At 42.9% G+C, this 25,531-nt stretch overlaps 1 long non-coding RNA gene across 1 annotated transcript in view; it reads right to left on the bottom strand.

The window, feature by feature from the left end:
* LOC131826607 (uncharacterized) overlaps window positions 1-25,531 on the bottom strand; it is a 204,234-nt gene that overhangs the window by 26,990 nt on the left and 151,713 nt on the right. The gene's annotated exons all lie outside the window — the stretch shown is intronic.

Below are 25,531 nucleotides of genomic sequence, written 5' to 3'. Positions count from 1 at the left end.
GTCTCTCTGCCACCGGATTTGTATACTGTGCTGTTCTTTGGTAGCCATCATGGATGATGATGGCTTTTGTCACCATTTTCCTTTTAGGAAGGATAAAAGAGCTAACAATTATGGAGGGCTCGAAATATGCCAGTCACTGCGCCAAGCATTTCATAATCACGAACCCAGTTTATCCCCACAACAACCTGAAGTTGCCGTTCATCTCATTTTTACTATTTATAATGATTCCCACCACAGCTAGACTATAAGACCTTAATTTTGAGAGTTGAAAGGCTGGGCTTTTGGGATAGAAGCCCGATTGCAAGAAGATGGGGCTTGTAGACGCTGTGAGAAAGTAGGCAATGCAGTTGGGCTTCCAAGAAAGAGAAGCCAAGAGAAAGAATAGCATTCAGGGGACCAGAAGAGAAATCTGCTGACTTGGGGATGGTAAAGACTTGAGGAGAGGGAGCCACCGGAGTGGGAGAGGTTGAAAATGCAGAGGTGACAGGGGATGGGAGCAAAGTGCCCAAAGAGACAGAGGGCCTATCAGCTTTGATCATCTCAGGTATGTGTGAGCCAAATGGTAAGAAATTCTTAACAGGTAAGAAATGCTTGCTCATGCTTTTACCCACTTTTTTTTTTTTTTTAATTGATGTTAACTCAAAAGGCCCAAGGCACGTTTTCCTTGAAAAGAAAAGATAGGAAAAGAAATGGAAAAACCCTGGAGCAAAACAGCAGGAATCAGAGGAAATTCTGCTCTGTATTTTAAAGAGCACAAGGTCAAGGAGTGAGGGAATGGGTAGCTTCATGAAAAGAATTAAATTTTTGAACTGCTCTAAGGGATGGGAACTTCAAGCCAGTCAGAGATGAGTGAAAGATTTGCTGGGCATCAAGACCCAGAATTGTGTCATTGTCTCCATGAACCTCAATGCCGTCAAGAAGAGAGGAGACCAGTTCCAGGCACACAGTAGGTGTTCAATAAATGCATATCAAGTGAACTAATAAATGAATGATTCTTAAGACTCAAGACCTGAATACCTGCTCTGTTGCTCCATGGATTTTGTCGTCAGACCAACAGATTGTCTTCAGTGGCTCTTCAGTGAAGTCTGCCAACTCCTTACCCTCTCTCCATATTACTACAGCTCCAAAATATGGATCCAGCCAGTCCTTTTATTTTATTTTATTTTATTATTTATTGTATTATTTTTATTTTATATGTATTACTATTATTATTATTATTATTTTATTATTTTATTTCTTCAGGTGGTACTAACTTAGAACCAATAGGAGGCCAGAACAATGAACCAACTTAACTGAAGACTTGATTGAGGGTAACACACAGGACTGCGATTGGGAAAAGAGAGTTAAACCGACTATCAGATTATCACTGCTGTGGTTTCAGCGTGCAAATTTTCCCCACCTTGAAGGTATTCCCTTTCATCCACACATATGATTCTCAAACTTGGTTTAGAAATTTTCCCAGGAGCTTGGTAAGAATACAGTTTCCTATGGCCCACCCTACAGACTCTCAATCAGTAAGGGGTGGGGAGAGAGTTTTGGGAAACAGCATCTTTTTTTTTTTTTTTTTTTTTTAAAGATTTTATTTATTTATTTGACAGAGAGAGATCACAAGTAGGCAGAGAGGCAGGCAGAGAGGGAGAGAGAGGAGGAAGCAGGCTCCCTGCTGAGCAGAGAGCCCGATGCGGGACTCGATCCCAGGACCCTGAGATCATGACCTGAGCCGAAGGCAGCGGCTTAACCCACTGAGCCACCCAGGCACCCGGGAATCAGCATCTTAAACAAGCATCCCTGGGGTGTGGCGTTCATGCAACTGACAGTTTAAGGCAAATGGGTCCTCACTACTTAGATCCTACCCTCTCATCTCTGTTCCCTCTCCAGGCCTTTCCCACAATTCCAGTCTACACAGACCTCACCCTGAGCTAGCTTTCCCTGGCGCTCACCATTTTTTTAATGAGAATTTCTTAAACTTTAATGCATGCAGATCACATTTCTAGCAATCTTCCAGGTAAGGCCGATGCCGCTGGTCCCTGTTTCACGTGGCAGACCTGGGGTCACTATATCATATGCATTGATACCGCATTACAAGGATGAGCTCTTGGTTGCTTCAAAGGAGTGAGTCTTGCCTCCCAACTTTACTGGCATTCCCCAACAGAGATCAAGTTCGGAATGCCTTGGGGGATCCTCACATCACTGAGGACTGAATGTACAGCTGGTGCTTTATAAACATGAGTCGAATTGAATAATTCAAAGTAAAACAGCGATAAACTCCCAGATTCCAGGTTGGGAATAAAGAATAAATGGAGAACCCTAGCCTCAATTTTCTTTATTATTGCTCCTAACCAGTACTTTCACACAACCACACAGAGCAGCCAGAGAAAAAGACATGCTCAATGGAACATTCAAGACCAATAATCTTAAACACCTACATGAGAAAGGCCATAGGAAAAAAGTACAGTTTTAATCGCTTAGGAAAAAAGATGTGTTTTTTCTGAAAGTTTTCGGAGCATCTTCTCAAAGGATTTATTAGCTGTATTAATTATAGTCTCCCAAGTCACGGGTCTGCTACCCTGCAGACAGATTCCTGCATTTGGCGACATGTGAATCAGCTGTCAGTCTGAGAATTAGCTGGATTTTTTTTTTCCTTTTAGAATCATGGAATTAGGGTCCCTGGGTGACTCAGTGGGTTAAAGCCTCTGCCTTCAGCCCAGGTCATGATCCCGGGGTCCTGGGATGGAGCCCCGCATCGGGCTCTCTGCTCAGCAGGGAGCCTGCTTCCTCCTCTGCCTCTCTGCCTACTCGTGATCTCTGTCTGTCAAATAAATGAATAAACCCTTAAAAAAAAAAAAGAAGCAGGGAATTATATAGAACGTAAATGGGAATCCCCGATTTTCATGTGTGGCTATGTACTGATTAAATGATACACTTGGCCTGAATCTGCTTTATGCTGGTGAGTTTTAAATATTTTTGTTCAGACATAAGTATAGAATTGGATAGTACTGTTAATGCTAGGTCAGTTGGGTAGGGCCTGCTAAAACCAAAGCAACAAAGACCCACAAGCACTTTATAAACAGGAAAGAACGAGAGACAGCTTCCTGACCAAAAAGAAAATGTTTTCAGAAGAGGAGACACGTTTTCACTACCCAGGAGTGTTTGCGCATCCAATCAAAACACCAGAAGATGATTCATTATTCCAAGTTAAATCCTAAACTCAGAGCATCAGCCAAGGCCATACTTCATACCAAACTATTTCCTTCCTTGGGTCTCCTTCTAATAAGATATTAGAAATCAGAGGAAAAAACTGGAATATAATAACATGCTCCACCCTTTGAAGACCATTTATGTCAAAATTCTAAGTATAGGAAGAAAAGCTGTCAAAGGAAAAAAAAAATCATTGCTACCTTCTGTATGAAATAAAATAGTTCAAATCTCTAAGGAAACTATATTAGGCATTACATGCTCTAATATAACAAAATATACTGAGGCAAGATATCTTAAATCATTGTCACTAGTGAATGGATGATTTAATTTTAGCAACTGTTTATGGGGCATTGTGAGGAAATTAATCCATTATTTTGTCATAAAACACTTCGTTTCATAATATCAATTTTGCTATTAGGATTTAAAGCAAGAGTTTTCCTAAGGATATACATTTTTACATGACATTAAGGTCATTTGTATATATTATAATATAACCATAACTGTGATAATTATTCTTTTGTGCAAAAATTTCAAGTAATCCTTCCAGCAGAACATTAAAAGATTATAATGCATGTGTGTGATTATGTGCGTGCACGAGTGAGAGAAACTAATTCACTAATGATGCTAAGCCCATTAGTTTAGCTTGAGAATCTTGGGGGTTAGCGATTTGTTATGAAAGGGCCATGTCTAGCACGGTGAGTGGGGGGGGTGTGGTACTATGGGACAAAGCAGAATTCAAGTGAGTTAGAAGCCTTCTCTTGCTTTTTATGTTAGAACTCTGAATGGCTGACGCCAAGATCAATATGCATGTATTACTCCCAGAAAAAGACTTAGTTTGGAAGACCCCGTTATGAGTACGCCATTGGTAGTTTCCAGTTCCCTGGCTGCATTTCCACCAGTGTTGTGTGCAGAAAGATAGCATGATAGGGGAATGGCCGAATGGTCAACACCCAAGTCTCCTGCAACAAACCCATGCTCACGCCCTACAGATCAAACACGAAGCCGATGGTAATGTCCTCTCACCAATTTTGTAGCAAATTCTAAGGCAATCATAGCAGCAAGGTGCATGGTCTGCACGGGCCAAGTCACAATCTAAAGTTAATGTTATTTTCCATTTAATCCAGAAAGCCTGATATTTTAATGTAACCAACATGTGATTTTAATGGATAAATGGCAGCTATTGGGAGACATCTGGGATGGAGCATGGTTAGAAAAAAGGACTTTCTTGGAAGATTTATTTATATGCCTCTGATCCGTTGAATAAATTTAGTCACCAACTTTGCAAAACAGAAGCCAATCTCGTCTATGGCACATTGGCTGAGTATGGTTTGCCCTGAACGGAATGTTTTTAGGGCATTAGAAGGCTCCCATCCATCCTAATCAATTTTGTGTAGACATGATTCAGCATCCAGTGTTGGCTCCGATCAGCACAAGTGTCAGTCACAGAGCAGACTGTGGCCCACAGCCTCTGTCCTCATTTCCACAGGGCCGAATGTACATGGCTCTCACAGGACAATTCCCTCTCGCCTGCACCACAAGCTCGCCTGCCTCTGACAGACTTGCCGGGCTATGGCACTAACCATATGGTGGGGCTCAACTTCACCTCTCTCTTAACAATGCCATCTCCCTGTCTCTCCAGCTCATACTGTTTTCATGGAGGGTGTGTATTTCTAGACTCCCCCTCAAACTACCCATTCTTACAAATGTACCCCTGATTCCTGTCACAGAAGATCTTCCTTTGTATTCACACACTCCCTGGGATGTATTACTGACCATGGCTGATGTAGTTTATTTCTGAAGGGGATTAATTCCAAACTCATATCAATATGGTTGCCTTTGATGTCCTAGTTTAATTCTATTCTATTAATTCCTTATATCATAATATGTATTTGCTTTGCACTACTAACTATATAAAGCTATGGATCTTAATTCTGGCAAATATTAGAATAAATTGTGTCTTTTCTCAATTATCTTATTTTAAAGGAATTTTAAATATCATTTTTAAACTTTTCCCTTTGTTTGGTATATACCCCAATAAAAATATAAACATTCATTATAATATTTGAAGAAATACAAAATGATGAAAGGCTCCAGGAAGTCCTGAAATAATTTTTAACACTATTTACCACCAACCCCACCACAAGATCTCCCAAATGAATTTTCCTCAGTAGACCTTTTTTTATCTAATACCTACTTTCTTAGACCATTCAGGTTGCTACAGCAAAATACCACAGAATGGGTAACTTATAAATAACAGAAATTAAATTCTCACAGTCTGGATGCTGAGGAGCCCAAGATCAAGGTGCCAGTGCAGTCATGTTCTAGTGAGGGCCCTCTTCCTGGTGCGTAGGTGGCACCTTGTCTATATGTCCTCATATGGTGGAAGGGGCCAGCAAGTTCTCTAGGGCCTCATTTCTAAGGGCACTAATCCCATTGATGAGGGCTCCACCCTCAATATCCAAACACCTCCCAAAGGCCCCACCTCCTAATACAATCACATTGGGCATTAAGACTTCACATATGAACATAGGGGGACATAAACATTCAGACCATAGCACCTATTAAGAAATGCACAGTTTTAGGAGAACCGTGCCTTCAATGAAAAGCTAAAAAAACTATTTTCAAATACGCAGCAAGTGGGGAAGAAACTTTTCATACTCTGCTGGGTTCAACTCACTAATTCCAGGATAATCTGATCCAAGAGCGATAGCCAATAACTCCATGCATAACTGGGAGGAAATAAGTACCAGCAGGAGAAACCCAGCCCAGTGGCCCTACTTCTGGAGGGGCAAAGTCTGCTTGAACAGTAGCACAGACAGCACATGTAAGGTGTGTTAATGTGCAGCACCATGAGAATAGAAAGACGGCAAACTCCCCCATCGTGTTCCTTGCATACCCCATTTCCTGCATGTTCCAAGAAGTACAAATATTTAGTCAGATTACAATTATTCTTTTGGATTCCCTCCAACATATTACCGAAATAATAAGCATATCAGTTGTTTGAGAACAGACTGTCCCTTGGGTTTCTGTGCTCCTTCCCAATGTCCTTTTTTTCAAGTCTGAAGCATGCCCCACCCACCTCAGAGGTTTCACATATGCTATTCCTTCAGCTTAAAATAACCTCCTCTCGTATTATACAGTATTGTGCCCAAAGGAAGCAGTTGAACAAATGAATGAAAAGTCTGACTCTTTAGGAAGAGTGGGAATGCCATTTCTCACGCTTGCTGTGACCTCTCAGAGCCTCGAAGAAATTATCAGTCCATCAGAGGAGCCCATTTTCGGCCCATCCCAGTTAGACCCTCCCAGAGATGTTCTCTAGGCTACCTCTGAGCTAGGAGCATACTTCACTGGAGGGCTTCATGGCCAGCTTAATCATGTTTGTGTTCATTACACAGTAGGTGCTGCTAAGTACACAGGCTGAAAATTCTTAGTGGTCTAAATGCTTTAAAATCCAGAAACGGGGGCGCCTGGGTGGTCCAGAAGCAGATTAAGCCTCTGCCTTCGGCTCAGGTCATGATCTCAGGGTCCTGGGATCAAGCCCCACGTCGGGCTGTCTGCTCAGCGGGGAACCTGCCTTCCTCCTCTCTCTGCCTGCCTCTCTGCTTACTTGTGATCTCTGTCTGTCAAATAAATAAATAAAAATCTTTAAAAATAAATAAATAAATAAAATCCAGAAGCATTCCATAACATCCCCTGCCATTTCCTTCAGGTAAGAGTCCTGTAGCTCTGACTCATGCAGCTTACAGTCTTTGTAGGAAAGCAAGAAGCAGCAGACAAGATTATAAGCAGCTCCTTTTCTGGGTGAGGAATTCGTCCAATGACTTGTTGATGTTTTCTCATGTGATTCTCACAACAACACTACGAAATGGGAAGTGTCCCATTTTATGTATAGGATAAGTGAGGCTCATCTAGAGAAAATATCCACAAGCAGGAGGAGCTTGTGTGCTTTCTGCTAGCACACGGCAAAGACTGTCCGAGAGAAACGACAAGGACAAAATCTTCACTTGGGCTCAGTTCCTTTGGCTATTATTCTGGTAGAATAATAAAGCAAAGTCCTTTTGATCAGGTACATTTCAGACTTGATAAATCCCACTTACATGATTCTGAAAGAGAATTTTTCATAGTTTTGCACCTGAAATCAAGATGTGCTTTGTAACTGGTTCAGTGTGTTAGTGTTTCTTCTTTCTCTCCAAAAGTTATCAATTTAATGATGTTACAATCCAGGGAGACTTGAATCAAGGAATCATGGTTTAACAGCTTCTGGGATAGAGCCAGGTAAAGGAGATGCACAAAGTTTTCCCATCAGCTCTTAATCTTTAAAATAAAATTACCACCAATAGAGAACAGACAGCCCCTGGCTTACAGTGATTTGACTTAGTTTTTTAACTTCACAATGGTGTGAAAGAAATATGCATTCAGCAGAAACCATACTTCCAGTTTTGAAAGTTGACCTTTCCTGGGCTAGTGCTATGAGTGGGAAGGTTCTCTCTCAGGATGCTGGGTGGCGGCAGCCACGGCTCCCAGTCGGCCACACGGCCAGGAGGGCAAACAACTGACACACAATCCTTCTGTACCCATACAACATTCTGTTTTTCACTTTCAGTGCAGTATTCAATAAATTGCAGTAGCTAGTCCATGCTTTAGTATACAATAGGCTGTGTGAGATGACTTTGCCCAGTCGAAGGCTAATGTAAGTCTTCAAGCACATTTAAGGTAGCCTGGGCTAGGCTATGATATTTGGTAGGTTGGGTGTATTAAATGCATTTGACTTAATGGTATTTTCAACTTAACAATGGGTATATCAGGATGTTACCCCATCGTAAGTTGAGGAAGATCTTGTATGTTGTAATTTTTTTAAAGATTTTATTTATTTTTAAAAAATATTTTATTTATTTATTTGACAGAAAGAGACACTGCGGGAGAGGAAACACAAGCAGGGGGAGTGGGAGAGGGAGAAGCAGGCTCCCCACTGAGCAAGGAGCCCGATACGGGGCTCAACCCCAGGACCCTGGGATCCTGACCTGAGCCGAAGGCAAACGCTTAACAACTGAGCTTCCCAGGTGCCCCAATAGGGTGTGATTTTTAAAAAATCATCTTATTTAATTATCATAAGGATGATATTATTGAGTGGGTAATTACAGTAGTCCTTATTTTATAAATGGTACAATTCATACTCAGAAAGGTTCATTAAGAAGCCCAAATTCGCAAAGCTATTAAATGTCAAAACTGAGTTTCAGTATGGGTCTACCCTACTGCTGAGACCCATGTTCTTAATCACCATCATAACATTGGCTTCTGGTCTAGCAGCACAGTGTTGAAGGCCTTCCATCTTCACGGCAGGACGCAGGGCAATGATAGTCAAGTTTCTGTCTAGCATGGTATCCACTGGCAGGACAGGCCTTGTGGCTATAAGCAGAAGATCATGGAGAGACAGCACACCCTCCACGGCAGCCCAACAGCTCTCTAAGCAGCCATGCCCGCACGCTGCTGCCGGCATCAGCATTATTGGCAAACTTCACGGCGGGCGGGTCAGACTGTTGCCCAGAGAACACCAAAAGTCACCAGCTAATACAGTAATAGAGTCCCACGAGAATCCAGACACCCACTGCTTCCAGCTTCCCCTGTAGATGCTCATGCAGAAAGCAGCTGGACCATTGCTGCAGGAGCCCACAGGGCTCAAGCCTGATCTAACTGACCAGGGAGGCATAGGGACTGATAGTTTTTGCCTTTAACATACAGTCCTCCGATAGGTATTATATTTGTACTAAGTTTACACTTCACCAATTCCCCACAGGAGGAGATTGCCTGAAGCACCTTTGAGCTACTGCTGATTTCTCCTCCTGGGGAGACAGGAGGGCAGGGAAGTGGTGAATGAGAAAGTGGGCTTTCTGAGGCACCCCGGTGGCTCGGTCGGTTAAGCATCTGCCTTCCACTCAGGTCATGATCACCGGGCCTGGGATGGAGCCCCACAGCGATCCCTGCTCAGTGGGGTGTCTGCTTCTCCCTTTCCCTCTGCTCCTATTGATATCTCAAATAAATAAATAAAATCTAGAAAAGAAAGGGGAAGGGAAAGGATGGGAAGGGAAGAGAAGAGGAGGAAAGAGGGCTCTGAGTCCAACAGCTGGTCTGGAATGCCCCGGCTATGGGACTGGTCCACAGAGCCATGCGGGCAACCACTAATGTTATCAGTCCCTCAGTCTCATCTGTGAAAAGTTGGCTAATACTGAGTTCTACCCAATACTAATATTACCAGTTATCACAGTATTATCCTAGGGATATTATGAGGAATTGATGAGATAATATATGTGTTTAGTACAAGGCATAGGGCAATGGTAGATATTACAGATAAATATTCAAATGGTACATTCAGTGTATCATGTTTAGTATTCTCCACTCATATATACACTTGTCCTTATAAATTCCTAAATTAAAAGATAGCTTTCTTTTTTTTAAGGGTTTTGTTTTTTTTTTTAAGATTTTATTTACTTATTTGACAGAAAGAGAGAGAGAACAAGCAGGGGAAGCTGCAGAGGCAGAGGGAGAAGCAGGCACCCCGCTGAGCAAAGAGCCAGATGTGGGCTTCTCAGAACCCTGGGATCATGACCTGAGCCGAAGACAGAAGCTTAACAGACTGAGCCACCCAGGCGCCCCTTAAAGAACCCTTTCAATTGTTGAGGAGAGATACCTGATTGGATAGATCCAAATGGCCTTCACAGTCATTTTTCTGGAACCCACATTGGGTAGAACAAGTAAGTAACCCTGCTCACAGATCAGATCTTCTAAGCTGCATATGCCGACTCTAAACTTCCAAATGATGTGTGTTTGGTATTTCTCTAGCACAAAGGTCACAAATTAAGCCTACAGCCATGCAAGTAAGTCAAGTACCAGAAAAATAATACATATAAGAAAAAACAAAATAGTATAAGGAAAACAATAAAGTTATTGCCAATATCAGTAGCAAATGCACTAATCCTGAGAAGTGGGAGACAGTAGGACAGGATGGAACTAGGAGCCCACCTCTGTCTCAGGGGTAGCCATTACTCCATCCAACTAATTATTGTCCATGGAAAGAAATACTGGTCCACCCACACCAGAACCTCCTATTTTCAACTGAAAGCAGATATCTATTTTCATATAACTCTCCTGATTTATAAATAGCAGCAATGAAATTCAAATTACTGGGCGCCTGAGTGGCTCAGTCAGTTGAGCACCTGCCTTCAGCCCAGGTCACGATCCCAGGGTCCTGGGATTAAGTCCTACATCAGGCTCCTTGCTCAGTGGGGACTGCCCTTCCTCTCTGCTTGTCCTTTCTCTGTCAAATAAATAAGTAAAATTAAATTTAAAAAAGAAATTCAAATTATTTTTAAAGGTCTGAGAGAGAGCGTGCACGTGCTTACACACGAAATTATGGGGAGGGGCAGAGGAGAGGCTCTTCAAGCAGATTCCCTGTTGAGCAGGGAGCACAACAGGGGGCTTGATCTCAAGACCCTGAGATTATGACCTGAGCTGAAACCAAAAGTCAGATGCCTAACCGACTAAACCACCCCTCAAATCACTTTTAAAATTGTCTTCTGGCCAAACAAATAAGACCAAGTAATCTCTATATTATACCTCTGGTTTACCTGTCTCACATGTGATGTAAGCAACTTCTGATCTGGCAGCAACTTCTCATTATCTGGCAATGTTGACCTATTGGTTCAAAAAGACAATGCACAATTTACTTCTGTTAGTCCTTCACTTTCTATTAGTTTACACATTCGTTCTGTAGCTCAGCACAATCTAGAAAGGAAAGAGATTTCAAAATCGGGAGTTCCTCGTGCTTTTTAGGACAAAACTGCGCTCAGGGACAGCTTGCCCCAAGGAGCCTCCTGATGCCGTATGCCCACCCCACTGCCCTGCACGGGAGGACAAGCCAGGGATGTCATCATACCCCTCGAGCAATCACTTTGGCTGGGTTCTAAGAAAACATGTGCTGAGTTTTCTTTCTTTACCTCAAATTATCAAGAAATTACGGGGAAGACTTAGTGGGCGCCCCCTTAAGGGGAAAGTGTAGCATCGCCTCAGGCATGAGGGTAGGAAGGAGGATTGGGGGGTGGGGATAGGTTTTTCTAATAGATGCGATCTTTATGGTATGGTTGCTCCAACTGGTTAAAGCATTAAACATTTCCACTCAAACCAGTACGGGTATCAAATAGATTCTAAATCTAAACCAAAATTACTATTTATTCATGTGTCGAATTAATTTTACTATTACTCCCTTCCTTGAACAGTGATTTGTGATCTTCCAAGGCATGGCTTGCTTTCAAGTTTACTGCCAGCATCCACTCTATTCCACAGCCTATTTTGTTGACATCTGGGACAGTCACTACCAACAGCAGATTATCTAATTACACCTGTGTTGACTTCTCAGCTCTCTCTGTTTATCCCTTTGCTTGGGTAAATCATTTGAAGTATAAATACTTCATCAGCTGTTGGTCAAAAGCAAGAGCAAGAAAAAGCAAATCATTTACCATTTTGGGAGAACCTGGAGGCAGGTTCTGGATTCAGATCTATAGTTAAATCTTTCTCAACAGATGTCCCAGCTTGGGCAATTTACTTAACCCCTCCTGTGCAAGGAAGATAATAATGGTACTTACCTAGTAACCAGGTACTTACCTAGTTAAGAGGATAAAATAATCTAATATTAGAAGGAACACCAGTGGTAACAGAGTAGTATTAAATCATGGATGTCCGTGTCGATTCCTAAGGGCTTCCTAGGTGGCCAGTCAGCATGTTAAACATTTTATATATATTATACCATTTAATCCTCACAACAGCCCTGTGAGTTAGGGACTACTGATTCCCATCTCAAGGGAAAAAGTTGTGACTTGGAGAAATTTCCATTTTAACCACGGGAAGCTGAGACTTAGCAGATTTGCCTGAGGAACGTTGGCGTTTGGACCCAGGCAGCCGGCCTCCAGAGCCCATGTATCCCAGTTATGACAGGTGCATTCCCTGAAGGACGTGATAGACAGAAATATGTCACCTCAGTTGGGAGGGGGTGCAGAGGGAGCGATTTAAAATACCAAACCATGCAGTGTGCTGGAAATGAAGAGACCCAGCGCCCAGACAGAGGGTGGACAGTGAGAGATCAGAGCATGACAGCGTTGACACACAGCGGCGCGGCCGGTGTTAAACAAGTGTGATCCAAGGGAGGGATCAGGCCACAGACTTGGAGCCGGAGGAACCCAGGATGGCTTGCCAAAGCAGGGGAATTCTGGAGCTGATGTTGGCCAGCTGGAGGACAGCGAGCAGTCAGATGGGATAGGAGTGACAGGGCACCAGCTAAGGCTGATTGTAAGAATGGAAAGTTCTACCATAGCTGCTCCCATGGCTGCCCCTTTGCTCTCTGTTCCTGGATATCAGGGAGCCAAAGGTTTGGATATCCCTGGGAATGGGCATTTTGGAAGGTGTCCCAGGAAGATGCTGCATTTATCTTGCTCCCGGGACACATGTGTCCTGCGTCCCCTCTCCCCCTCCGTCAGAGCATGGGCTCTGCACTCTTTCTTCCACACCCAAACTGAAAACTGATCCCTGCCATGGGGGAAGTGAAATCCCTCAAATACTTGCGAACACTTTAAATATTGGCACACATCTTATGTGAAGGGAGATTTCCTAACTAAAGGATAAATAAAGGATAATGGTTAACAATTACTTTTTAAAAGTCTCCCCTTTCACAGGAAGAAAAATGTGCCAGATCCTGCTAACATAGGAAGTGGTCCCAGATCCTGTTCTTCTTAAAAAAAAAAAAAAAAGAAAGAAAGAAAGAAAAGAAAAAGAAGACTAAGTATAAAATGGTGCTTCAAAACTCCTGATTTACCTCTTTTAACTTAACACGTGAGTTAAGCAGGAGGCTGCAGGAGACCATGTTATTACTAAATTATGCTTTTATTTTCCTTTGATGTGCCTGATGCGCCTTGCTTGCACATATTGGGGTATTTAGTAAATGAACCCTGGGCCCTAGTTATTTATTTATTTACCAATTTCCCTGGCATTATCAAAAGCAAGAAGCAGCTGTGACTTCCCCAGTTCAAGCATGCAGCTGAATGTTTAAAAGGCCTGCCTTCGCCCAAGCCCCCGCGTACGGCGGAATTATATTCACTAATGCACAGCAACTGGAGAAAGGGTGTCAGAGCGAAAGCTGGGCTTCCAGCTGTGGGAGGTATGCTCTCGAAAGCCTCTGGGCCTGCTGTAGACTGCTTACTGATAAGCAAGTGGAAAAAGCTGCGGATTGTGGCCATTAGGAGCCTTCGACCCATAGCTGTCTCTTGAATAAGTCAGAGGAGAGAACAAAAAAGGTTGGCCCCTCCCCACTCCTGCCCAGAGTCCCGCACCTTCAGAGCTCAGTGAAACCCCCTCAGAGGAGCTCCTCTGAACCGGCCAAGGGCTGATATCCAGGAGGGAGGCACCAAAGGGGGTATGCTGACAGTCAGAATACAAACATACTCTTTCCTGTTGATCGTTAACCTCTTTCCTGAGCATCACAGGCACCTGCATGCTGGCCCACCTCTTCGCCCAGCACTGCCTGGAGCCCTTCACAACTAACAGGCGCCTGGCAGCTGGCCCTGGCACCACAACACACCTCTCAGACTGGCATCGGGGCCACCCGGATTTGTTGGACGCTTTTATCAGTAACGTCCCTGTTGCTCTCAGTTAGGACTTCTTACAGGGATCGCAAGGCAAATGTGTCATTTCCCAAGCTCCTTTCTATAGCAGGCAGAATTAAGGAAAGGTTCCCGTGTGTTTAAGTTTTCCACATTAGTTGTCTATGGCTCTGTCATAAAACACTCCAAGATCTAATGGCTGAAGATAATAACACACATGATGTTGTAGTTTCTGTGAGGCGGGGCTCTGGGGATGGGCTGGCTGGGTGCCCCGGCTCCGTCTTCCACAGTGCCACACTCACTCATGGCATCCGCTGGGGTTGTGTCATCCCAAAGCTCCTCTGGAGAAGAACTGCTTCCAAGTTCACATCGTTGGTGGGATTCTGTTGCTTATGGGCTTTTGGTCAGAGGGCCTGACCTCCTGGCTGTTGGCCAGAGGCCACCCTCCGTTCCTCGCCACATGGGCCCCTTTATAAGAAGCTCACAACACAGCAGCTGGCTTCATCAGAGGTGGGGGTGGGGAACATTTAGCCCACCCCTCCCCACTCCAGCAGGAGACGCACCATTTATTGTCCGTAACAGGGACACCAAATAGTGTCTCCTACAAATTACACCTAACTTGCCAATGACTCAGGTCCCAGATTCAAGAGCAAAAATGCTTTTTAATTCCATCAAGCTGTCCAGAAAATTGTCACTTTCTCACACAAGGCCAGGGACCTGGGACTATTGGGGCTTTTTAACTTAGAACAGACAAAGGCTGCCATCGGATCTGGCAAATGGGAAAACAACGGGGCCACTCTTAGGAACACACTTTTTTCTGCTAAAAAAAGTATATCAGGGAAGTTTCTCCTCCCTATTTATTCCACCCCACCCCTTCTTTCCCCCTCACTAGCAGAACACAAGCACACATTATCCACTTCATGCACTGCCCCATGCCTTCCCAGGGAGCGAGAAATTGGAAATGAAACACACTACATGCAGATTGGTTTTAATCACCTGGAACAGATGGCGCAGAAAGTGGCAGGTAAGTGCAATTTCGAATTTCCTTTGGATGTTTCTTAAAATGCAGAAACAACAAAGAAATTAAAGGGACTGTCAAATGTCAGTGTCAGTTCTGGCTTTGAACAGCCAGGCCTCGCAGCGTCTACACATAACCCTAATACCATCTAAATCTATTTTCCCACTTCTCTGTTAATTAACTAACAGTTGATGGGCTAAATGCAAGAAGATATACATAGAAACAAAGCAAACACATTTTACTCCTTGGCTGTGGGAGAATGGAAGAGAGCCCAGTAAATGCATGTGAGCCCAGCTCACCTGAGCTCTGCACTATAACAGGTAATTGCAATAAATCATCCTTTGCCCCGTGATCCCAGCCTAGTGAAGATTAATGGCAGTAGACACTAAAGCTGCCAACTTGGAAGATTTCCGTGGTGGTGGAGAGGAGGCTATGCGTAAGGAATGTGTGATAAAATGCTACGCTGGGACCATAATAAACGGGCTGGAAGGGAGCCGAGGTCCTCCTCTGTAATGCAGAGACATTAAGACCTGTCTGATTGCGATGACAGACAGGTATTTGACTGAGCACACTGGCAGCTATAAAAAAAAATAGCTAAAAGCTAATGTCAAGATGGGATGTAGGCCTGCCACCTGCCATCAGGAGTAATTACGGCTCTGACCACTCGATCGTAGGGAGGGCAGAGGAAACAATATTGTATCTGACTGCGACGCATCCGCTGTGTTTGATTTGTGGCCCCGGTGGCATGACTGGCCCCACGATCACCCTCCTTGACGCAGCATCGAGCCAGACACTGGCAACTGTCCTCTCGGATGGGGACTTGCTCTCGTTCACTCCAGTTAGGAGGAAGCCAGCGAAGAGAGGGGAAAGATGGTTTGGAGAGAGTGACAGGATACTATCTCCTCAAAGAAAAGACCAAGCTGGACAGATAACTAAAGACACGGACATCAGTCCGGGAGCCCTTTCAGAAATGCGGCTTTCGAGAAACCTGCAAGGCACAGGCCAAATGCGTTTCAGAAAGCCCCCTGCTGTGGACACGGAAACAAACCCTGCCACGTGGATGTCAGCGTGGGCAGCTGTGGGCATGACGTCTGTAAGTATCAGGATGCGTGCAAGGCCGGGCACGAGAGGACTCAAACCACTGGCAGAGCTCCAGGGAAAGCAGGCCACAGAAAGAGGGGCCACCGACTGAGAAGACACTCCAGGGTGCCAGATAGCGTCAGTGGAAAACGTGGAGCTAGGCTCTGAAGTAAAACAGAAAGACACACGGATCTTTTTTGATGATGATGAGAACATGGTAATGCCTTTTGGTCTGGCCTGGCTCAGATCTTCCGCAGTCAACTTTTTTTTTTTAGAATTTTTTTTTTTAAGATTTTATTTATTTATTTATTTAACAGAGATCACAAGAAGGCAGAGAGGCAAGCAGAGAGAGAGGCAAAAGCAGGCTCCCCGCGGAGCAAAGAGCCCCATGTGGGGCTCAATCCCAGGACACTGATATCACGACCTGAGCCAAAGGCAGAGGCTTTAACCCACTGAGCCACCCAGGTGCCTCTGCAGTCAACTTCTTAAAGGATAGGGTTGGGCATACAGACCCCGACCCTACATGGGGCACCACATCCTTAACTACCCAGCGTCTATAGGGTTAGTGTGTCTAGGGGATTGTACTAGGAGGATCTGATCCTCCATGAACTGGGTAGGAAGTTCCTTCACTTCACTTCACGGAGGTATATGCCCTCTGGACCCTTGAGTAGAAGGCTTAAGACTGATATGTGGATTCTTAACCAGATTTTGACAACACGATTGTGAATAGGGATGTTATTACCAAAGAAACATCTGACACTCTGACTCTAGAGATAATACAGATAAGTTACAAGAGACTGGGTGGGAAGAAGAGGGGAACAGAGAGACCAGCTTTCCGATGAAAGGAAACACAATACATTGACCTCATAGGGTCTGTCTCCTCCCATACCTAATAACTAAATTTAAATAAGATATTAGATTTTCAGTTACTTTATCTGAAACATTGTATTGATAACTCACTAGAAAAAAAGGATATATACATACAGATATCTCACCTTCAAGCTATGACTTCTCAACAGTTTTCCAGGTAAGGAAAATATGTCAAAGCAACTGTTTCCAGAAAAATAAATGGTCCAGTTTTCATTAACTTGTGACTTTTTAAAATATCCTCTAGGACTTAAAAGTTTTAATATTGTCTCTTCCCAAAGGTGTTTTTGGGGTTTGAAGATGACATCTGAGCCTAAATTATTTCAGCTGTTAAATATTAAAGAGAAATATACAATTTCTGCTTTTGATATAAAACATTCTTTTCAATCGTTCAAGTAACTAACATGTCTAAATTTGAAACCTGGAAGCCTGCTTGTTTATGGCACTCCGTGGAAAAGAAATTCCACTCAATTTGGAATGTATCAGAGTGGACATTTTTATGACGGCAAATACTATAAGGGGAATGACTGAGCATGTGTCAAGCATTTCTCTAAATTTCATATATTTCTACTCACAGATAGATTCAGGCTATGCATGTGGCCTGCAACCAAGCTCTTATTTCTTTAAACAGGAAATTAAAAAAATAAAAAAAAAACCTCTTGATATAAGTCTCCCAAATAAATTCTCAGCTATGTTTTAATTCAACTACTGTTACTTTTAAATTTTTTTAAATTAAATTTTTTTCATTTTTAATTTTTATATAACTTTTCATTTAAATTCAATTAATTAACATATAATGCATTGCTTTAGGGGTACAAGTCTGTGACTCATCCATCTTATATAATACCCAGTGCCCATTATAACACAAACCCTCACCAGTGTCCATCACCCCATTATCCCTCCCTCCACCTCCGACCTTTCCAGAAACCCTCAATTTGTTTCCTATGATTAAGAGTTTATTATGGTTTGTCTCCCTTTCTGGTTTCATCTTGTTTCAATTTTTCCTCCCTTCTTCTATGAGCCTCTGCCTTGTTTCTTAAATTCCACATACCAGGAGATTATATGATAATTGTCTTTCTCTGATTGACTCATTTCAGTTGGTATAATACCCTCTAGTTCCATCCACATCGTTGCAAATGGCGAGGTTTCATTTTTGATGGCTACATAATATTCCTGTGTGTGTGTGTGTGTGTGTGTGTGTGTGTGTGTACCTCACATCTTCTGTATCCATTTGTCTGTCAATGGACATCTGGGCTCTTCCCATAGTCTTGATATTTTGGACAGTGCAACTATAAACATTGGAGTGCCAGTGCCCCTTTGGATCACTACATCTGTATTTTTGGGGTAAATACCTAGTAATGCAATTGCTGGATCATAGGGTAGCTCTACTTTCAACTTTTTAAGGAACCTCCATTCTGTTTTCCAGAGCGGCTGCCCCAACTTGTATTCCCACCAACAATGTAGGAGGGTTCCCCCTTCTCTGTATTCTGGCCAATATCTGTCATTTCCTGACTTGTTAATTTTAGCCATTCTGACTGGTGTGAGGTAGTATCTCATTGTGGGTTTGATTTGTATTTCCCTGATGCCGAGTGACATGGAGCACTTTCTCATGTGTCTGTTGGCCATTTGTATGTCTTCTTTGTAGAGATGTCTGCTCATGTCTTCTGCCCATTTCTTGATAGGATTATTTGCTCTTCAGGTGTACTGCTACTAACTTTTAATGGTTATTTATTAAGCCCCTTCCATGAACTTAATAAGCTTAGAAAGCATATTGATAAGCTTATTACATAACATCATTTCAAGTTTTCTTTACAATCACCCTACAAGATAGATGATATTATTCCCAATTTAAAGATATGAGTGAGGCTCAGAGAAGTTATATAGCCTGAGGAGGGCCTCACAGGGAAGCCACCTGTGCAGTCACAAAGGGCCCAGCACTGAAAAGGACCCCATGCTTGGTTTAATGATCTGATGCCATTATATTAACATTTTACCAAGTTTTGAAAAACCACTCGTTTTGCCCTAGGCCCCATAAATGATATAACTGTACTTGATCAATGTCCCACAGGTCTGAGGGGAGTGAAATCAGGATTCAAAATCAAGTCAGCAGGATGCCAGAACACTCCACCATTCTGTTTTTATCTTGCTGGATTATATCTTCTTATCATCATCCTTTTTCAAAGAAAGTCTTAACAGGGATAGTGTGATTTTTTAGAAACAAAAACTTCATTCATACACATAAAACAACTTCAGTATTGAATTAAAAGTGTTACGACAAATTGTGTTTTCCACAGATGCCCATAACAGTATCTCCTACTCCACATGTTCTTCTGCAGCATGAACTTGCTAATTCCCCATCATGGAGTGGAATCTATTCCCCTTAAAATTAAGTTGTCCTTTCTGACTTGCCTTGGACCAATATAATGCAGCAAAGGTGACATCCTGGGCGTTAATAGGCAGGATCAGAAAGAGACGTGCAGCTATTCTCTCTTGGAAAGCTAGCTCTTACGATGCTTCTTTTGGGAGCCCAACTCCCATGACTGTGAAATGCTCAAGCCACATTTGGCTTGAGGTAGGTATTCCAGGGGTACTCCAGGGGACAATCCCAGCTAAACTCCCAGCCAACAGCTATCATCAACTACCATATGAATGAGTCAAGCTGGTTAAGCCTTTAGATGGGAGAAACTCAAGAGCAAACCATCCAGTCGATACTGCGTAGAATGGGGTCCTCTGTTAGTGACGCTGACCCACCGAACTATGGCAAAAAGTACTAAGTTCTCCCAAGCCACTACATTTAGGAATTGTCGGTACACATGTTAGATAGCCAGAACAAGTATTAAGACACTCAAAACGATTTGATTCCTGGTTTCCTGTTTTTAAATTTACTGGACTCTTATCCTGGCTCAAGAGTAATCAGTCTGTATACAACAGGTCAGGTGATTCAACAACAAAAGTGATGTTAACTCCTTCAAGCCAGTAAAGTTCCATTTAGACATTACTAACCTAATACTACCTAAATGTGTTCATGGCCAGCCTGTCATCTGAAGAAACAAATGTACTTCTAAAGTTTCCTAACATAGTGTTCATACAACACAAGTTGGGAAGAAATGTACTACCAGTAAAACCAGTTAAGTTCTAGCTCTCCAAAATTAACTTCCATTCTAAGAGCTGACCCTCACAATTTCATTTCTCTAGACTCATACTAAGAATTAAGACATCTCTTCAAACTCTATTTAGTCTTCAAAGAAGCAACAATGTACATGTCTACACAAGTATATCCATGTGTCTGCCCACCTAAAGAGTTGTTTCCACAGAGAAGCTAAGAGCAGAAAACTGACCAATGATAAGGCACACAATCAATTAGGTATTAATATTATTTTTCCTCTGCTGTTCTAAAATTGTCACTTAGCAAACAAGCAGCAAATCCGCAAAAGATATTAAAATAACCACTTCCCATCTTTCCTAACTCCACACATTACCCTTTGCAAAACACACACACACACACACACACACACACACAAATACATACACACACACACACGTTTATACACAAGAGAGTACCGTGTGCATGGCATCTGAGATAGGGCCAGCCTCAACGAAATATGTAGCGGAAAGTGAAAAATACAAAAATCATTAGTGCTTCAAAATGGGGCGGGGGGGGAGAACCTTAGAAAATAATCTGATCATTTATCAAAAGGTTCCTCTGATGTTCTAGAACACAAAATAAATGAAACAAAATCTGTAAAGTCTAATAAATTTTATCACCTCTCCTATGTCTTATGTCTGCCCACCCTGTTTCTCTCAGTTATCAGAAGTTACACACCGGCCTTCTGGTAGAGCATGCTAAGTTTTGGTTATGTCTTGTGAGGTTATATTACGTTCTGTATTGAAAAATCATTAGCGCTCATCATTCCAGTCTGTATCTTCCTTATGTAGCCACCTTGATAAATTATTCCACTTAGAAGGTCTCTAGCCTCTACCAACCTAAGTTATTTTCACACTTCACACACTCTCATTTCCCCTCTCTCTCTCCCACCTTCTCTCCTTTTCTCTCTCACACACAAACACAGACACACACACACACGTGCATGCACACTTCACAAATAAGCTTTCAATGCATTTTCTGTACATTTCTAGTCTCTTAACTGTCAATGGGAATTTGTGTCTGGAATTAGGACCATTCACCATGAATTCACAAACAGCTTACACGTTCTCTAAGTCAGCAACTATCAGATCTGTTGCAGAAATCCTACCAGACATGATTTCTGGAGGACAGCCAAGAGGGCTGAGAATCTGTTTCGAGTTAGCCAGACTGTTTCCATTGAGCACATCTGACTCTGCTAACATTTAAGATCATGTATCTCCCTAACCCAGAGCCTGTGACTTGCCAGCAGGAATAAATAGTACAGCACAGGCCCTGAGCCTGGGCTCGAGGGTTATGGTTTCTGAATAGAATCAAATCATCGACTTGGACTTTCTTTCCTCCTAAGGGATAAAGATGATTCAGGCTGAAGCAGCTGAGAAATATGGAAGTCATTAGCAGGCAAAACTGTACACAACAACCAAAGCATTAAGAACTCTCAGTAAACAAGATGACCCGCATTTCTGATGCCCCACCAAGCTCCCCAGACTCAGTAACATGGCTAAGAAGACTCTTAGCCACCCCCTGAGCCACTTCTCTTATTCTGTAGGTCAGAAGGTGAGTACTCAAGATTATGCAGCGACTTGCAACCCAGCAAAAACCAGATCTAGACCCATCTATCTCTTCTCTAGTGATTTTTTCTACCACTAAATACTGGTTCCCCCTCTTCTTGCTGCTTCCCAAAGCACCACTTCCTGGCTTTGTTTCCCTGACATCCTGGATTCCACCCACAACCTAATTCCGGGGAAGAGAATGACCCTGTAGTCTGGGTCTTCCGTAAATTCTCTGTGTTAAAATCAGGGCAGAGGGGGCTATATTCTGTTTTTCCCTCTGTCTTTTGTTCTTCCCTGACCATTTTGCTCATGATGCTGTTTTAACATTAGCAGAGGCTGCTATATTCCTATCAGCCTTCCAATTAATTGATTAGTACAGAAAGGAAGATTTATCAGTCTACTGACCCCTAGGAACCCCCTACTCTTCTTCATGGAGTAGGGATGACCCCTCCCCAAAAAGTGACCCTCAAACATGCCTAGGAACATTTCACTGGTTGCCACTGACTGGAGTACACGACAGCATTCTGTGGGTGGAACCAGGGAAGCGAGGCTCCCGGCAAAGCCCAAAAGGGTTCCCTACAGCAAATCATCCCACCCAAACTGTCAACAGCACTCCCCTAAGGAAACAGAGATCGGTGACGCCAGCTAGCTAAGGAAAAATCCCTTCCTCCCCTGTGCTGAATTCCTGGGTCCCACTGGGGAGGCAGGAGAGAGTGGGGAAAGCATCGAGTCTGTGTAAAGAGCAAAGGTTCCCAACACTGCTGCCCCAATGATGATCTGGACAAATCACGTTTCTGAGTCTATGTTTTCATCATAAAATAAGAACAAAACATCTACTTCATAGACTGATCGCCAAGATTAAATGACAATGTACATAAAATTATTAAACACCTATGAGTGCAGAAATAGAGAGGACTTCATTCACCAGATTTCCAAAGACAGAAAAAGAGTGAAGGAGCATGTGTGCTGCTTCATGGGGAAGCTGCAACAAGAGTATCCCAGCGGGAGCTCAAATTTGGACTTTCAGAAGATCCAGGGAGTGGGTGTGTAGGATTTGGGTGTCCGGGGCTAGGTAGCAGTGGAAGCGGAAAGCGAGTTTCAGGGCCAACTGCGAGCAGAATACTAGCAAAATACTGTTAACTGTGCAGTGTAACTCGAAAACCTTCAGGAAAAGTACAAGAGAAACATGGCATTGTGAGGTTAAATGTTTTGTGGAAACACCAAGTGTGTAGATTTTGCATCAAAATAGCTCAGAAACAGAACTGGTGTGAAATGAGAAGAAGAAGGGTTGAGGTCAGGAAAGATATTAAACATAATGTAGAGCTGGTGACCCCAACCCAGTTTATCTGAATTTCAAAGGTATAGAGAAATGACAGGTCACAGTGGGATCAAGCAGGTATTAAAAACTATTTTTAAAATTTCAATTAAAGCTCAGTGCTCCATCCCCCATCCCACTCTGCCACAGAGTCTCTAACTTACAACTGACGAGTATTTATTGAGAACTTGACCATGGACAAAACCCATTAGGGACTAGAAAGAAGTTGGCAACGCATTCATACCCTCAGGTATTGTGGGTTTAAAGCAAAAGCTCTGGGGTCAAATATAGGACACCTGCACGCAATCCAGATCTCTCACTGTCTTGCAGCCACATCTCGGGGCCTGCCATTTTCGTTCTAGATTCCTGACATGCTCATCGGCAATATGTCAGCAAACCGTAGTGCCTACCTCAGAGGAACGTGTTGAAAAGGACCTGAGATAATTCCTGTAACTGTGCGCTATTGTTAATGGTCATTCATGGGGTATGTGACTCAATTAATATCCACTAAAGTGGAACTCGAGTTCCATTGAAACTTCTGTGTGTTCGTCCCTTTCCAGGGACTGCAGCTGCACACTGTAGTCCCCTTGGAAGGAATTAAGTCAGAATAGATCATGAGACGTGGAAGCCTCCTTTCAGAAGCCCACTGAGTCCTCCAATTTTTATTGCAATCCCAACAGCATTTGTGGAGGATGACAGATAGGATCCCATTAATTTTTTGCAATCGTGTAAATTTACAGAACCATACTCTTCTCAAGCTACTGAAAACAGCCTCTTTCCTGGGAATGGAGACTCACTGCTTCCAAAATCCTGCCCATGTCTGCCACAACACAAGTTCTGCATTAATGCATGTAAAAAGAACACTGTAAAAGGAGACTCTAGCTATTAAGATATTGACCCTGATGAACCTGCTTCCCAAAGTTTATACGCTGAAATACTCCCATCCTATTTTGAAGCAAGTATGACAGACAAGTCTGAATAACATAAGCCAACAGTTTATGGGACTCAGTATATGACGATATGACTTACAAGCCTCCTCCTTCCTCTAACGCATAGACTTGTGCCCTTGTGCATGAATCCAGCCATTCGAATATTTGATATGAACACAGACATGTTCTCGATGCATGATGAGAATAAAACACTGAAGAAAAGCCTCAGCTCTAATCAGATAATGTTCTCTCAACCCATTTATACTTACTGGGAGGCTCCATCAATGGTGGTATCCTAATGAGAAAATAATCTGGGGCAGGTGACTAGTAGCCGGTAAATAGGGCACTAAAACATCCCCCATGCTTAGCCACGGGGCCACATCTTTAGATGATGTGCTCCATGAAGGCAGCTGTAGACTGTCTGCGTTATTCCTTCCTGTATGCTCAGTAGTCTGTACAGTGTCTGGAAAGTAGGAGGTACGCAATACATGTTTTTTAAATAGATGCTTCCTAAACTCCAGTCTAATTATTGTGAACCACCCCCAGACAGGCAGCTTAGGCAGGAACATGGCCTCCCTGCCGGGGTTTTAGGGAAGCTGCTGTCTAATGTCTCTGTTAAGCAGTTTAGTATTTCAGCCTCTGGGAAAGGAAGAGCATGGACTATTTTTAAATCCCACTGGCAAGAACCCTTGACATCTTTGAAGATGAAAACAAAGATGCCAAGCAGTGAAAAGCAGTCATTATGCCAGGCAGACACTCGTTTTTCTGACCAGGGATCTTCATTTAATTTACGTCAGTGAAGACTGAGGAATTTGTGGAAAGGAAATTCACTCAGATGGAGAGGATGCCTAGTGAGGAGCCCCGATGTGGAAAGTAAAGAATCATCAACATGGTCTGTGCCCTTCGTTACTGAGAATGTTACCCCATAGAAGTCAGTAATAATAGGACACAGTAATGACAGGGGCCATTTATATCTCTCACCTGTACTGTCTTGCTTAATACTCACTAAGTCACCATGAGCTAGATGCGATTGCCCTACTTGTTTGCAGTAGCAAAAACTCATCATTCAAAGAACATAAATGGTTCTGTGGAGGTTTCAGATGTATTCAACGGTGGAGTCAGAATTCAAATCCAGTCTGCCCAATTCCAAAAATTCTTGACAACTAGATGAATTTTGAGTTGAGTAAATGCTTAAGATTTGTCTCCACCTTCTTTCTGCAAATTTAGATAAAGACTTAGAAGACAAATAAGAGGAAACTGAATATTGCTGTGTCTATCTTTCTTTACTCATTTCTACCAGTGTTAGGCCGTAAGGAGCTGCAATGACAATGACCTCCCAGGGCCCGGCTCACAGTGGGTGTCAGGGTAGATGGACCAGAGTGGGGTAGCCATGATCAAAAAGCAGATTTTCTTTCCTCCACCATGGCACTAACAGAGCTGTTAAGGCATTTGCTATTGGAAGACTTAGTCGACTAAGTCGCTCCCCTCTCGGAGGCTCTTCCAGGAGAACAAGCATGAGCTTTGGATTCACACAGACGGAAGGACTCCCAGGAACCCACCCAAAACAGAGACAATAAGCTATAATTCTTTGACCATGTTCCACCGACTACAGTGGAATCATCCAGTGTTTCTATATTCACTCATGTAGTCCAAAGGTGGTCTAGAACCTTGCTGCCCAATACAATAGCCACTAACCACATGTGCTTATTTAAGTTTAAAACGAGTAAAATTAAAATTTCAGTTCCTTAATTATACCAGTCACTTTTCAAATGCTCAGTAGTGCACG

This window comes from Mustela lutreola, chromosome 3 (assembly GCF_030435805.1).
Source record: "Mustela lutreola isolate mMusLut2 chromosome 3, mMusLut2.pri, whole genome shotgun sequence".
Taxonomy (NCBI): Eukaryota; Metazoa; Chordata; class Mammalia; order Carnivora; family Mustelidae; genus Mustela; species Mustela lutreola.
The sequence above is the reverse complement of the archived record's forward strand: the minus strand, read 5'-3'. Positions and strand labels throughout refer to the sequence as shown.